Raw genomic sequence first — 13970 nt, 5'->3', positions numbered from 1 at the left:
AGATTACCCATGCTCTTATTATATGGCAGAGCAGGCTTGATGAGCCAGGTGTACTGCTCCTGCTCCTGCTCCTGTTCCTGTTTCTTATGTTCTTAGACCAACAGTTTTGTGTTAGGTTTGAGATCCATATCTTCAAAACTTTTCGCAAACAGCCAAATGCTGTAATGTCTGCAGAGATACAGAAATAGTTCATATTTTCTAGTGTATCACGTTTGAGACCTTTACTACTGCACCATTTTGAATACTTTCTGGAAATTGTAAAACATTACAACCACTGATCCATACTGTTTGAAACTCAAGGAATTTCAAACATCTGATAAAATTCAATTTTCCTTTGTTAAAATAACAATGACTCCGCATCATATTTTGACTTGTGTAGAATCCACTACTCCTCCCTCGATAACAAAGTTCCATATTTTTCAAATAATAGCTATTTGGACTCATTGGCAGATAGACTCCTGCTTTCTCTCTCCCACCTTTCTTGAATTGCTTTTAATGTTGTAACGTGTTGGGACCTTTCAAAAATCTTTTTGAAAAACCATACCATTCCAATCACTATCAATGCAGTTGCATCATTTTGACACAGAATCAGGTTTAATATAACAGACTTGTTGTGAAATATATTGTTTTGGGACAGAGTACATTCTAACACATAAAACTAAATTACAATCAGAAATATATATAAAATTACATAAGTAGTTTAAGAGGAAAAGAATACTGAGGTAAAGTGCATGGGTGCATTATCCATTTAGAAATCTAATGGAGTTTCTAAAACATTGAGTGTGTGCCTTCAAGTTCCTGTAGCTCTCCCTTAATGGTAGCAGTGAGAAGAGGGCATGTACAGAAGACCATAAGACAAAGGAGCAGAATTAGGCTATCTGGCCCATCGAGTCTGCTCCGCCATTCAATCATGGCTGATCCTTGTTTTTTTCTCATTTTCATTTTTAAAATCTTTTTTATTATTATTGAAAATCAATAAAAAATACATTAAGGTAATCAAGTCAACATGTCAATATGTACAATGAGGAATTAAATTACCAAATAACTGATTGACAAAGCTAAACAATATATCAGTAATAATAAGAAAAAATAAAGTGTTAAGAAATTTTTAGGGGAAAAAAAGAAGGAAAATAAGAAGCCCTACTAACTAAAACAAAAACCCTGCTAACAAAAAAAAACGGGAAAAAAAACCATTGGGAGCACAACCCCGGAGCTATACGCCATACAAATCTGCCAACTCAAATCCATTTAAACAAGAATCAGACGGAAACCATCTTAATTAACTCAAATCAGATGATAGTAGCGGGCAAATGAACCCCACCTTTTCTCAAAGTCAAATCGAGGATCAAAATTCGACTCCTGATTTTCTCCAAACTAAGACATAACATCACCTGAGAAAACCGTTGTATCAAATTGGGAGCAGACGCATCTTTCCATTTCAATAAAATAGCCCTTCTGGCCAATAATGTAACGAATGCAATTACATGTTGTTCTGATATAGAAATACCATGAATATATTGAGGGATTATACCAAACAAAACTGTCAATTTATTAGGTTGTAAATTAATTTTAAAGCTTTAGAAATTGTAGAGAAAATAGATTTCCAAAATTCCAATTCAGAACACGACCAAAACATATGTGTCAATGTAGCTGTCTCGGTTTTACATCTATCACACTGACTATCAACATTAGGAAACATTTTAGACAGTCTCTCCTTTGTCAAATAGTAACGATGTACAATTTTAAATTGAATTAAAGAGTGACTGGCACAAATCGAAGAAGAGTTAACCAACTTCAGAATTCGCAACCAATCCTCTGTTATCAAGGTCATGTTAAGCTCTCTTTCCCAATCTTGCTTAATCTTAAATGAAGGGTAATTGTACTGTTGTAACAGTAAATTACAAATTTTCCCAATAAAACCTTTCATTAAGGGATTCATTTTAAAAATAATGTCTAACAGGTCAGAATCCTGTATATATGGAAAATTACTTAAATATTCTTGTAAGAAATGTCAGACCTGAAGATATTGCAGGAAATGTGAGTACGAGAGAGAGTATTTAGTTACTAATTTCTCAAAGGACATCAATCGACCTTCTTGGAACAGATCCATAAAGGAATAGACTCCTTTATTCCTCTAAAGAAGAAAGGTAGGATCACTTAGTGAAGGTTTAAATAAATAATTTCGATAAATTAAACTAAGAGGGTTATTTTTTTTGAGATTAAAAAAATTGCAAAACTGGTACCAAATTTGTAGTGACTGCTTAATCATAGGATATAAATTTAGATTAGAAATTTTGGCCAGTTGTACAGGTAAAGAAGCTCCTAATAATGAGGTTAAGTAAAACTGTTTCACAGCTTTCAATTGAAAATCAGCCCAAGGTGGTCGTTCATTTTTATCAGCCCAGTATAACCAGGAACACATATAACGTATATTGACAGCCCAATAGTACATTCTTAAATTAGGCAGAGCAAGACCTCCATCCTTTTTTAATTTTTATAAATGATATTTTCTAATTCTTGATCTTTTATTATTCTAAGCAAAAGATGAAATAATAGAATCAACCAAATCAAAAAACTTCTTAGTTAAAAAGATAGGAATATTTTGAAATACATATAAAAATTTTGGTAAAATCATCATTTTAACTGCATGAATTCGGCCGGCTAACGAAAGTGTAAGTGGATTCCATCTACAAAATAATTGCTTCATGAAATCCACTGAAGGAACCAAATTAGCTCTATAAAGGTCTCTGTGATTTTTAGTGATAATAATACCTAAATATTTAAAAGTCTGTAACTTTAAAAGGAATGTCATCATATATAGAAGCAGAATAATTTAGATGAAATAATTCACTTTTATGAAGGTTTAGTTTATATCCCAAAAACTTTCCAAATTTATTTAATAATTTCAATTAGCTAGGAATGGATTCTTCAGGATTCGAAGCATAAACTAAGAGATTATCAGCATAAAGGGAGATCTTATGAATACCCATTTATGGAAATTCCATGGATATCTTTAGCTTCACGAAGTGTAATAGCCAAGGGTTTCAATACCAAATTAAATAACAAGGGACTTAACGGACATCCTTGTCTCGTACCTCGCGAAAGTCGAAGAAAAGGAGATCTGCAATTATTAGTAATAACAGTGGCAATAGGGCTTTTATATATCATTCTAATCCACTTATTAAAATTAATACCAATGATGAAAAATTTCTGTAAAACGTTAAGTAAGTATTTCCATTCAACTCTATCAAATGCCTTTTCAGCATCAAGAGAAACAACACATTGGGGAGTCTTAGAAAGGGATGAGTACACAACATTTACCAGTCTCCGAGTATTAGAAAAAGAATAATCACCCTTACAAAACCTGTTTGGTCCTGAGAGATAGTTTTAGCTAGAATATTCTCCAGTCGATTAGCCATTATTTTTGAAAGAACTTTAGCATCCATATTTAATAATGAAATAGATCTATATGAAGCACAGTCAATAGGGTCTTTATCTTTCTTAAGAATTAAAGAAATAGAAGCTTCTTAAAATGTGGGAGGTAACTCTCCTATCAAAAAAGAACCTTTAAGCGTTTCCAACATATACGGAGAAAGCAACTTTTCACATTTTTTTATAAAATCGTACAGAATAACCATCCAATCCAGGAGCTTTACCAGATTGCATTGAAAGAATAGCTTTCTGATTTTCTTTTTCAGTAATAGGAGTATCAAGAGTTTGTTGATCTTCCACAGAAATTCTAGGAAAATCAATCTTTTGTAAAAAGGCATTCATTTTAGAAGGATCAGCTGGAAACTGAAATTTATAAAGTTCAATGTAAAAGTCTTGAAAAAATTTATAAATGTCTTCATAATTACAAGCTAAACTACCGTCTCCCTTACGAATTTTTAAAATTTGTCTTTTGGCTCTAGCTGCTTTTAATTGAGATGCTAATAGCCTATTATTTTTATCTCCAAACACATAAAATTGACTTTTCAATTTAAGCAAATTTCTTTTAATAGGATAAGTTAATAGTAAATTATATTGTGATTGGAGTTCAACCCTTTGTTTAAATAAATCAATGTTAGGAGAGATTGCATAAATATTATCCAAGACTTTGATTTGTTTTGATATCTTATCTCACTCTATTTTTGTCTGTTTCTTAAGATTAGCTAAATAGGAGATTATCTGATTGTGCAAATATGCTTTAAATGTATCCCATATAATCAATTTCGACACATCTCCTATATTGTTAAAATAAAAAAAATCTTTTATCTGAGTCTCAATAAATTTAACAAAGTCCAAACTTTGTAATAAATTTTCTGGAAAACGCCAAGGCAAGTTTACAATACTGACATCATTCAATTCAAAAGCTAAACTTAAAGGCGCGTGATCCGAAACAAATATAGCATCATATTCACACTTCTGGACTTTGGACAAAAATTGGAAATCAGCTATAAAATAATTGATTGTCGAATATTTTTTGTGAACATGTGAATACAAAGAGTAATCTTTGTCATTGTCTCCAAATTTCTACCAGAAATCGATTAAAAAAGAATTAATAAGTGATGCTGAACAACTCGGAAGCCGCTGATTCGTTGAACTCTTGTCAATCAAAGGATTTAAACAACAGTTAAAATCACCACCCATTAACAACATATATTCATTTAAATCTGGCAATAAACCAAATACATTTTTAAAAAAAGAAGGATCATCTACATTAGGTCCATATAGATTAACCAGGACAATTTTTCTATTACAAGTTGTTCCTTTGACAATTAAAAATCTACCATTGGTATCTGACACAATGTCTTCTTGGATAAATAAAATATTAGAACTAATAAAAATAGATACTCCCTTTGTTTTATTTTGACAAGTGGCATGATATCGAAGGCTCTTCCACATTTTAAAAAATCTATTTTGATCGCCCGTTCTGATAATGCGTTTCTTGAGCGGAAAGTATATCGGATTGGAATCAATTAATAATTAAAAAAATCTTCTTTCGCTTAATAAGATGATTCCAGCCACGTACATTCCAACTAATAACGTTTATCTGTTCAACTACCATAAAATATTTTTTTAACACATAAATACACGCATACCAACACAGGCTAATCAAAAATAGCGGTGATAAGTATAACCATATACAAAACACACATGCTCCGGAACTCCGTAATGGGAAAAAATACAAAAAAAACTAAAGTTGATCCTACAATGAATCCTATAACTCAAAACTAACCCCAATCCTCCCACCACCCCAAAAGCCAGAAATCCAGTAAAGAAAAAGAAAAAGCCGGAATGCGTCCCCATAGAAATAGAAAAAAGAAACAGAACTTCGCGAGCTGCCCATTTTATAATAGTGGTTTTAAAAGTTTTCCTTAATTTCCCCCCCCCCCGCCCACTTACAAAAAAAAAAGACACAGCCCTAAAATAAGAAGGCCTTGCATAGGGGAAAAAAGGATGTTTATACTTAATCATTAAAAATAAACTGGGGAATGCAAAAGCAATCTCCAAAGACGTCAAAACAATAAAATTAAACAAAAAGGAAAATGTCTATGTAATATCTAACAAAGAAGAATTGGTGCCATTATCCATTTGACTTACGTGCCCAATAAAAAAAAACTGTTTTTAGAAGAAAAACTGAAACTAATTATCTGTCTACTAAGCACTCCTCGCTATATCTATATATAAGAAAAAATCCTTATAAACTATGAAAACTATCACTCAGTATACCAAACAAATCAAGAAGTTCACATCTTCTTTAAATGGTCCATCGATCAAAGGACATCTTCAACATGTCAGAAATCTTCAAAGCTTGATTTCTTCCAGAAAATTATAGAACATAGAATAGTACAGCACATTACAGGCCCTTCGGCCCACAATGTTGTGCCGACCACCCTGCCTCCCATATAACCCCCCATCTTAAATTCCTCCATATACCTGTCTGGTAGTCTCTTAAACTTCACTAGTGTATCTGCCTCCACCACTGACTCAGGCAGTGCATTCCACGCACCAACCACTCTCTGAGTAAAAAACCTTCTAATATCTCCCTTCAACTTCCCACCCCTTACCTTAAAGTCATGTCCTCTTGTATTGAGCAGTGGTGCCCTGGGGAAGAGGCACTGGCTATCCACTCTATCTATTCCTCTTATTATCTTGTACACCTCTATCATGTCTCCTCTCATCCTCCTTCCCTCCAGAGAGTAAAGCCCTAGCTCCCTTAATCTCTGATCATAATGCATACTCTCTAAACCTGGCAGCATCCTGGTAAATCTCCTCTGTACCCTTTCCAATGCTTCCACATCCTTCCTATAGTGAGGCAACCAGAACTGGACACAGTACTCCAATTGTGGCCTAACCAGAGTTTTATAGAGCTGCACCATTACATCGCGACTCTTAAACTCTATCCCTCGACTTATGAAAGCTAACACCCCATAAGCTTTCTTAACTACCCTATCTACCTGTGAGGCAACTTTCAGGGATCTGTGGACATGTACCCCCAGATCCCTCTGCTCCTCCACACTATCAAGTAGCCTGCCATTTACTTTGTACTCTGCCTTGGAGTTTGTCCTTCCAAAGTGTACCACCTCATACTTCTCCGGGTTGAACTCCATCTGTCACTTCTCATCCCACGTCTGCATCCTATCAATGTTCCTCTGCAATCTTCAACAATCCTCTACACTATCTACAACACCACCAACCTTTGTGTCGCCTGCAAACTTGCCAACCCACCCCTCTACCCCCACATCCAGGTCGTTAATAAAAATCACGAAAATTAGAGGTCCCAGAACAGATCCTTGGGGGACACCACTAGTCACAATCCTCCAATCTGAATGTACTCCCTCCACCACGACCCTCTGCCTTCTGCAGGCAAGCCAATTCTGAATCCACCTGGCCAAACTTCCCTGGATCCCATGCCTTCTGACTTTCTGAATAAGCCTACCATGTGGAACCTTGTCAAATGCCTTACTAAAATCCATATAGATCACATCCACTGCACTACCCTCATCTATAAGCCTGGTCACCTTCTCAAAGAACTCTATCAGGCTTGTTAGACACGATCTGCCCTTCACAAAGCCATGCTGACTGTCCCTGATCAGACCATGATTCTCTAAATGCCAATAGATCCTATCTCTAAGAATCCTTTCCAACAGCTTTCCCACCACAGACGTAAGGCTCACTGGTCTATAATTACCCAGACTATCCCTACTATCTTTTTTGAACAAGGGGACAACATTCGTCTCCCTCAAATCCTCCGGTACCATTCCCGTGGACAACGAGGACTTAAAGATCCTAGCCAGAGGCTCAGCAATCTCTTCTCTCGCCTCATGGAGCAGCCTGGGGAATATTCCGACAGGCCCCGGGGACTTATCCGTCCTAACGTATTTTAACAACTCCAACACCTCCTCTCCCTTAATATCAACATGCCCCAGAACATCAACCTCACTCATGTTGTCCTCACCATCATCAAGTTCCCTCTTATTGGTGAATACCGAAGAGAAGTATTCATTGAGGGCCTCGCTCACTTCCACAGCCTCCAGGCACATCTTCCCACCTTTATCTCTAATCGGTCCTACCTTCACTCCTGTCATCCTTTTGCTCTTCACATAATTGAAGAATGCCTTGGGGTTTTCCTTTACCCTACTTGCCAAAGCCATCTCATGCTTCTCAGCCCATTCTTAAGCTCCTTTCTTGCTTCCCTATATTCCTCAATAGACCCATATGATCCTTGCTTCCTAAACCTTATGTATGCTGCCTTCTTCCACCTGACTAGATTTTCCACCTCACTTGACACCCATGGTTCCTTCACCCTACCATTCTTTATCTTCCTCACCGGGACAAATTTATCCCTAACATCCTGCAAGAGATCTCTGAACATCGACCACATGTCCATAGTACATTTCCCTGCAAAAACATCATCCCAATTCACACCTGCAAGTTCTAGCCTAATAGCCTCATAATTTGCCCTTCCCGAATTAAAAATTTTGCTGTCCTCTCTGATTCTATCCTTTTCCATGATAATGCTAAAGGCCAGAGAGCGGTGGTCACTGTCCCCCAGATGCTCACCCACTCAGAAATCTGTGACCTGACCCGGTTCATTACCTAGTAGTAGATCTAGTATGGCATTCCCCCTGGTCGGCCTGTCCACATACTATGACAGGAATCCGTCCTGGACACACTTAACAAACTCTGCCCCATCTAAACCCTTGGAACTAATCAGGTGCCAATCAATATTAGGGAAGTTAAAGTCACCCATGATAACAACCCTGTTATTTTTGCACCTTTCCAAAATCTGCCTTCCAATCTGCTCCTTTGTATCTCTGCTGCTACCAGAGGGCCTCCAATAGAGTAACTGCTCCCTTCCTGTTCCTGACTTCCACCCATACTGACTCAAAAGAGGATCCTGCTACATTACCCACCCTTTCTGTAGCTGTAATAGTATCCCTGACCAGTAATGCCACCCCTCCTCCCCTCCCACCCCCACCATCCCTTTTAAAGCACTGAAATCCAGGAATATTGAGAATCCATTCCTGCCCTGGTGCCAGCCAAGTCCCTGTAATGGCCACTACATCATAATTCCATGTATGTATCCAAGCTCTCAGTTCATCACCCTTGTTCCTGATGCTTCTTGCATTGAGGTACACACATTTCAGCCCTTCTACCTTACTACCTTTACACCGTTTATTCTGCTTCTCTTTCCTCAAAGCCTCTCTATATGTTAGATCTGGCTTTACTCCATGCACTTCTTTCACTGCTCTATTGCTCCGGGTCCCATCCGCCGTGCAAATTAGTTTAAACCCTCCCGAACCATGCTAGCAAACCTACCTGCAAGGAATTTGCTCCCCCTTGGGTTCAGGTGCAACCCATCCAATCTGTACAGGTCCCACCTTCCCCAGAAGAGATCCCAATGATCCAAAAATCTAAAACCCTGCTCCCTGCACCAACTCCTCAGCCACGCATTCAACTGCCATCTCCTCCAATTCTTACCATCGCTGTCACGTAGCACTGGCAGCAATCCTGAGAACGCCACACTTGAGGTCCTGTTCTTCACCCTTCTGCCTAGTTCCCGAAACTCACGCTTCAGGACCTCGTCCCTCTTCCTGCCTATGTCATTGGTACCAGCATGTATCATGACTTCTGGCTGCTTTCCCTCTTGTACCAGGATGTCGTGCACCCGGTCAGAAACATCCCGGACCCTGGCACCTGGGATGCAACAAACCATGAGGGTGTCCTTCTCATGTCCACAAAATCTCCTGTCTGTTCCCCTGACTATAGAGTCTCCAATGACGACAGCTCTCCTCTTCTCCGTCCCACCCTTCTGCACCACCGGGTCAGACTCAGTGCCGGAGGCCCTGCCACCATGGCTCACACCTGGTCGGTTGTCCCTTCCAACAGTATCCAGGACGGTAAACTTATTATTCAGGGGAATGGCTTACAGGGGTGCTCTGCACTACCTGTCTGCTCACCTTCGCTTCCCCCCCGCCCCGACTGTCACCCAATAACCTGCTTCCGACAGCCTAGGTGTGACTACCTCCCTGTAGCTCTCATCTATGACTGCCTCATTCTCCCTTATGAGTCAAAGGTCATCCAGCTGCTGCTCCAGATTACTTACATGGTCTTCCAGATTGCCCAGCCGTATGCATTTCTGGCAGATGTGACTGTGAGGGAGAGGGGCTTTCCCCCAAGACTGCCACATCTCACATGAGAAGCACATTTTATTCAGCAGAGCTAATACCATTCAGACCCCGGCCACCTCCAAAATAGAATTAACATAGTCCAATGCCGCTTTGGGATTCAGAAAAACACGTTGGAGTCAAACTTTTAGGAAATAATTTTAATCGGGCTGGATAGTGAAGTGATGGGAATAATCCTTTATCATGGGCTATCTTCATAGCTGGAACGAATTTGAACCGCTGTTCCACAATTTCCCGTAGATAATCTTCATAAAAACGAATCTCAGAACCCTTGAATTAAAAATTCTGTTTCCTTGCATATTTCATGATTTGGTCTTTAACTTTTAAAAGAAGAAAGCTGACCAAAATTGACGTTGGTTTATTTGGATCTTGAGATTTCAAAGTGAGAATTCTGTGCTCTCTTTCAATATCGGAAGGCTGAGATAAAATATCAGGAAACAAAGATTGAAACAAATTAGCAAAATAGTCCAATAAATTCTCACTCTCAGATCCTTTCTTCAGTCCAACAATTCGAATGTTATTCCGACGAGATCTTGCTTCCAGATGGATAACCTTGCGTTGAGACTGTTCCAAGCGGGCTGAAATATTCGCTATCTGACGCTTCGACTCTTTAAGTTCAGAATTCAAGGAAATAATACTTTCCTCTACGAAATGAAAACTCTGTCGAAATGACTTCATCTCAGAAATGTTGTTATCTATTTTCTTGTTGAGAGCCATTAACGCATGTTCTAAACGCTCAGCCCAAACAGGCATATCCTCTGATTTTTCTTTCGAAGTTTTTCCCTTTCCATTGCTGGATTCAGAGAGCTGCTTTCCACTTCTTAAAGATTGTGACATAATAACAACTATTCGCCTCTAAGATCTGACAAATAAAAGTTAAAAATTCAGAGCTTAAACTGGGGAAAAGGAAGAATTAAGCGCAGCCACACAAATTGTGTGTCACTCCATTAGGCAGCAGGTAAGGTTCCTCTTGTTTTTTTTAAATCTCCTCCTCAACCCCAGTTCCTGTCCTTCTCCCCGTAACCTTTGGTGCCATGTCCAATCAAGACCCTATCAATCTCTGCCTTAAATACACCCAACGACCTGGCCTCCACAGCTGCACGTAGTAACAAATTCCACAAGTTCACCACCCTTTGGCTAAAGAAATTTCTCCGCATCTTTGTGTTGAAAGGGCGCCCCTCTATTCTGAGGCTGTGCCCTCTGGTCCTAGACTCTTCCACCATGAGAAACATCCTTTCCACATCTACTCTGTTTAGGTCTTTCAACATTCGAAAGGTTTCAATGAGATCCCCCCTCGTCCTTTTGATTCCAGTGAGTACAGAGCCAGAGCCATCAAATGTTCCTTGTATGATAACCCTTTCATTCCTGGAATCATCCTTGTGAATCTCTTTTGGACCCTCTCCAATGCCAGCACATCTTTTCTAAGATGAGGGGCCCAAAACTGTTCACAATATTCAATGTGAGGGTTCACCAGTGCCTTATAAAGCCTCAGCATCACATACTTGCTCTTGTATTCTAGACCTCTTGAAATGAATGCTAACATGACATTTGCCTTCCTCACCACCGACTCAACCTGAACGTTAACCTTCAGGGGTTCTGCACAAGGACTCCCAAGTCCCCCTGGATCTCAGATTCCTGTACTTTCTCCCCATTTAGAAAATAGTCTGCACATTTATTTCTACTACCAAATTGCATGACTGTGCATATTCCAGCATTGTATTTCATTTGCCATGTCTTGGGTGATCTGGATTCTTAATGATGGAGGTAGCCTTTTGAAGATATCCACAATGCTGGGAAGGCTACTGTCCATGATGGAGCTGGATGAATTTGCAACTTACTGCAGCTTTTTCCAATCCATACCAGACAGTGGCCCTTCGATACCAGACAGTGATGCAACCAGTTAGGATGTTCTCCACAGTACATCTTTAGAAACTTGTAAGAGTCCTTGGTGACTTATCAAGTCTCCAAGAACTCCTAATGAAATATAACCATTGTTGTGTCTCCTTTCTCATTGCATCAGTATGTTGAGCTCAGGATAGATATTCAGAAATATTGACACCTCAGAGCTTGAAACTGCTCACTCTTTCTACTAGTGAACCCTCTATGCAGACTGGTGTGTGTTCCTTTGACTTGCCCTTCCTGAAGTCCACAATCAATCCTTAAACTTGCTGATGTTGCGTGCAAGGTTGTTGTTGCGACACCACTCAACTAGCTGATCTTTCTCACTCCCTTATAGCTCCCCGTCACCATCTAAAATTCTGTCAACAATAGTTGTGTTGTTGGAAATTTTATAGATGGTGCTTGAGCTGTGCCTATCCATATAGTCATGGATTCAAAGTACATTATCATCTAAGTATGTATACCATATATAAACTTGAGATTCATATTCTTGCAGGCAGCCACAAAACAAAGAACACAATAGAAACCTTGAAAAAAATCTCACAAAGACTATCAAATCACCTAATGTGAAAAAAAAGAAAAAATTGTGCAAACATTAAAAATGTAAGCAATTAGAACACAGAACATGAACCACTGAGACTATAAAGCGTAGGAGCAGAATTAGGCCATTTGGCCTATCAAGTCTGCTCTGCCATTCAATAATTGTTGATTTATTATTCCCTCTCAACCTTATTTTCCTACCCTCTCCCCATAACCTTTGATAACTTTACTAGTTAAGAAGCTATCAAACTTTGCTTCAAATATGCCCTATGATTTAGCCTCGACAACCATCTGCAGTAATGAATTCCACAGATTCATCACTCTTTGGTTGAAGAAGTTCCTCCTCATCTCCTTCCTAAAGAGAAGTCATTTTATGCTGAGTCTGTGACTCTGCTTCTAGTCTCTCCTACTGCTGGAAACATTCTCTCCCCATCCACTCTATTTTGACTTTTCAATATCCAGCAGGTTTCAGTGACATCCTTCTGAACTCCAGCAAGTAGGTGCACAGAGCCATCAGATGTTCCTCAGAGATTAACCCTATCATCCCTGTCATGTTGTAAACCTCGTCTGGATACTTCAACACCAGCATATCTTTTCTTATGTTTGGAAGCCTGATGGCTGCAGGCCACAGCCATGAAACCAGTTCAGCGGTGAGGCAAGTGCTGATGGCTGCTGGTTTCGGTTGCAGAGCCAGTTTAGTGCCGAAATCAGTCAAGCCTCATGAATTAGTGAGCTGAACACCAGGTTAAATCGACCAAACATTGGTTAATTTTTCGCTCTTGGGCCTGGAACCTGCCACGTTGATCTGGCCTGAAGTCTGTTCCAGCAGTGGCTGCAGCAGCCATCAGTACTTGCATTCTCAAGCATCCAGTTTGCCGAATCCCTCAGGATACTGTAAAAATACCAGGTTGTACAGATGGTTCAAAAGCACAGCTCCCAAAGGAAAATTGCAGGCTGTGGATTGCAGTGATCATAGTCCAGAATAAGTATATTTAATAGAATAATGTGTCTCAATAGCACCATCTTGAAAGAGCTGAGCAGTGGTCTAAGCACACATGCTTGAGGTATGCCAGTGTTGATTGTCAGCGAGGAGGAAATGTTATTTCTGATCCACACCGACAATAGTCTCCTGATGAGGAATTCAAGGTTCCAGTTGCAGAGGCGTGTGCTTGTGAATTAGTTCCGAGGGCATGATAGTGCTGAATGATGAGCTGTAATCAATAACCGGAAGCCTGATGTAGATATTGCTATTATCCAGGTAATTCAATGCCGAGTGGAGAGCAAGTGAGATTGCACCCACTGTAGAACTGTTGTGGGGATAGGCAAACTGCAATGGGTCAAGGTACTTGCTTAGGCAGTAGTTAATTCCTTGCTATTATATTTCTAAAGTTCTCCCAATCTTTAAGCCTTTTCTTCTCAAATTATAAGCCTTTAATAACAGTACAATACTTTTAATGACTTTGCATAAAAACTTTTACTTGTCTCAATATTATGTATCATTGTCAAGAATAATTAAATGTTAGTGTAAATATTTGCCAGTGATTATCTACTGTCATACTTCTTTGATTTTTACAGTGCACTTTTGTCAGTTCTTCCAACATATCTATATGTGCCTTTGAGTTCCCAGTTTCTCAAACTGAACGTTAAATACCGTAAAAAGAAAACAATGCAGAAAGTAGTGTTGCAGTTGCATGGAAAGTGCAGTGCCGATAGACAAGTAAAGGACAAAGCCATGATAAAGTAGACTGGGAGATCAAACATTCATCTGTCTATGATTATTACAATGAGGCTTAATGCAAGCTTGAGGAACTAAGTGTTCCATTTGGGCATGAAGGATCTTGGCCCGAAACGTCGACT

The 13970-nt window shown here is 39.1% G+C and overlaps 1 protein-coding gene across 3 annotated transcripts in view; it reads left to right on the top strand.

The window, feature by feature from the left end:
- The window catches only part of ppp1r9a (protein phosphatase 1, regulatory subunit 9A), a 262073-nt gene that overhangs the window by 159201 nt on the left and 88902 nt on the right, over nucleotides 1–13970 (top strand). The window lies entirely within an intron of this gene.

The sequence above is a fragment of the Mobula hypostoma genome, chromosome 3 (assembly GCF_963921235.1).
Source record: "Mobula hypostoma chromosome 3, sMobHyp1.1, whole genome shotgun sequence".
In the NCBI taxonomy this organism is placed as follows: domain Eukaryota; kingdom Metazoa; phylum Chordata; class Chondrichthyes; order Myliobatiformes; family Myliobatidae; genus Mobula; species Mobula hypostoma.
This window is presented reverse-complemented; position numbering and strand designations above follow the sequence as displayed.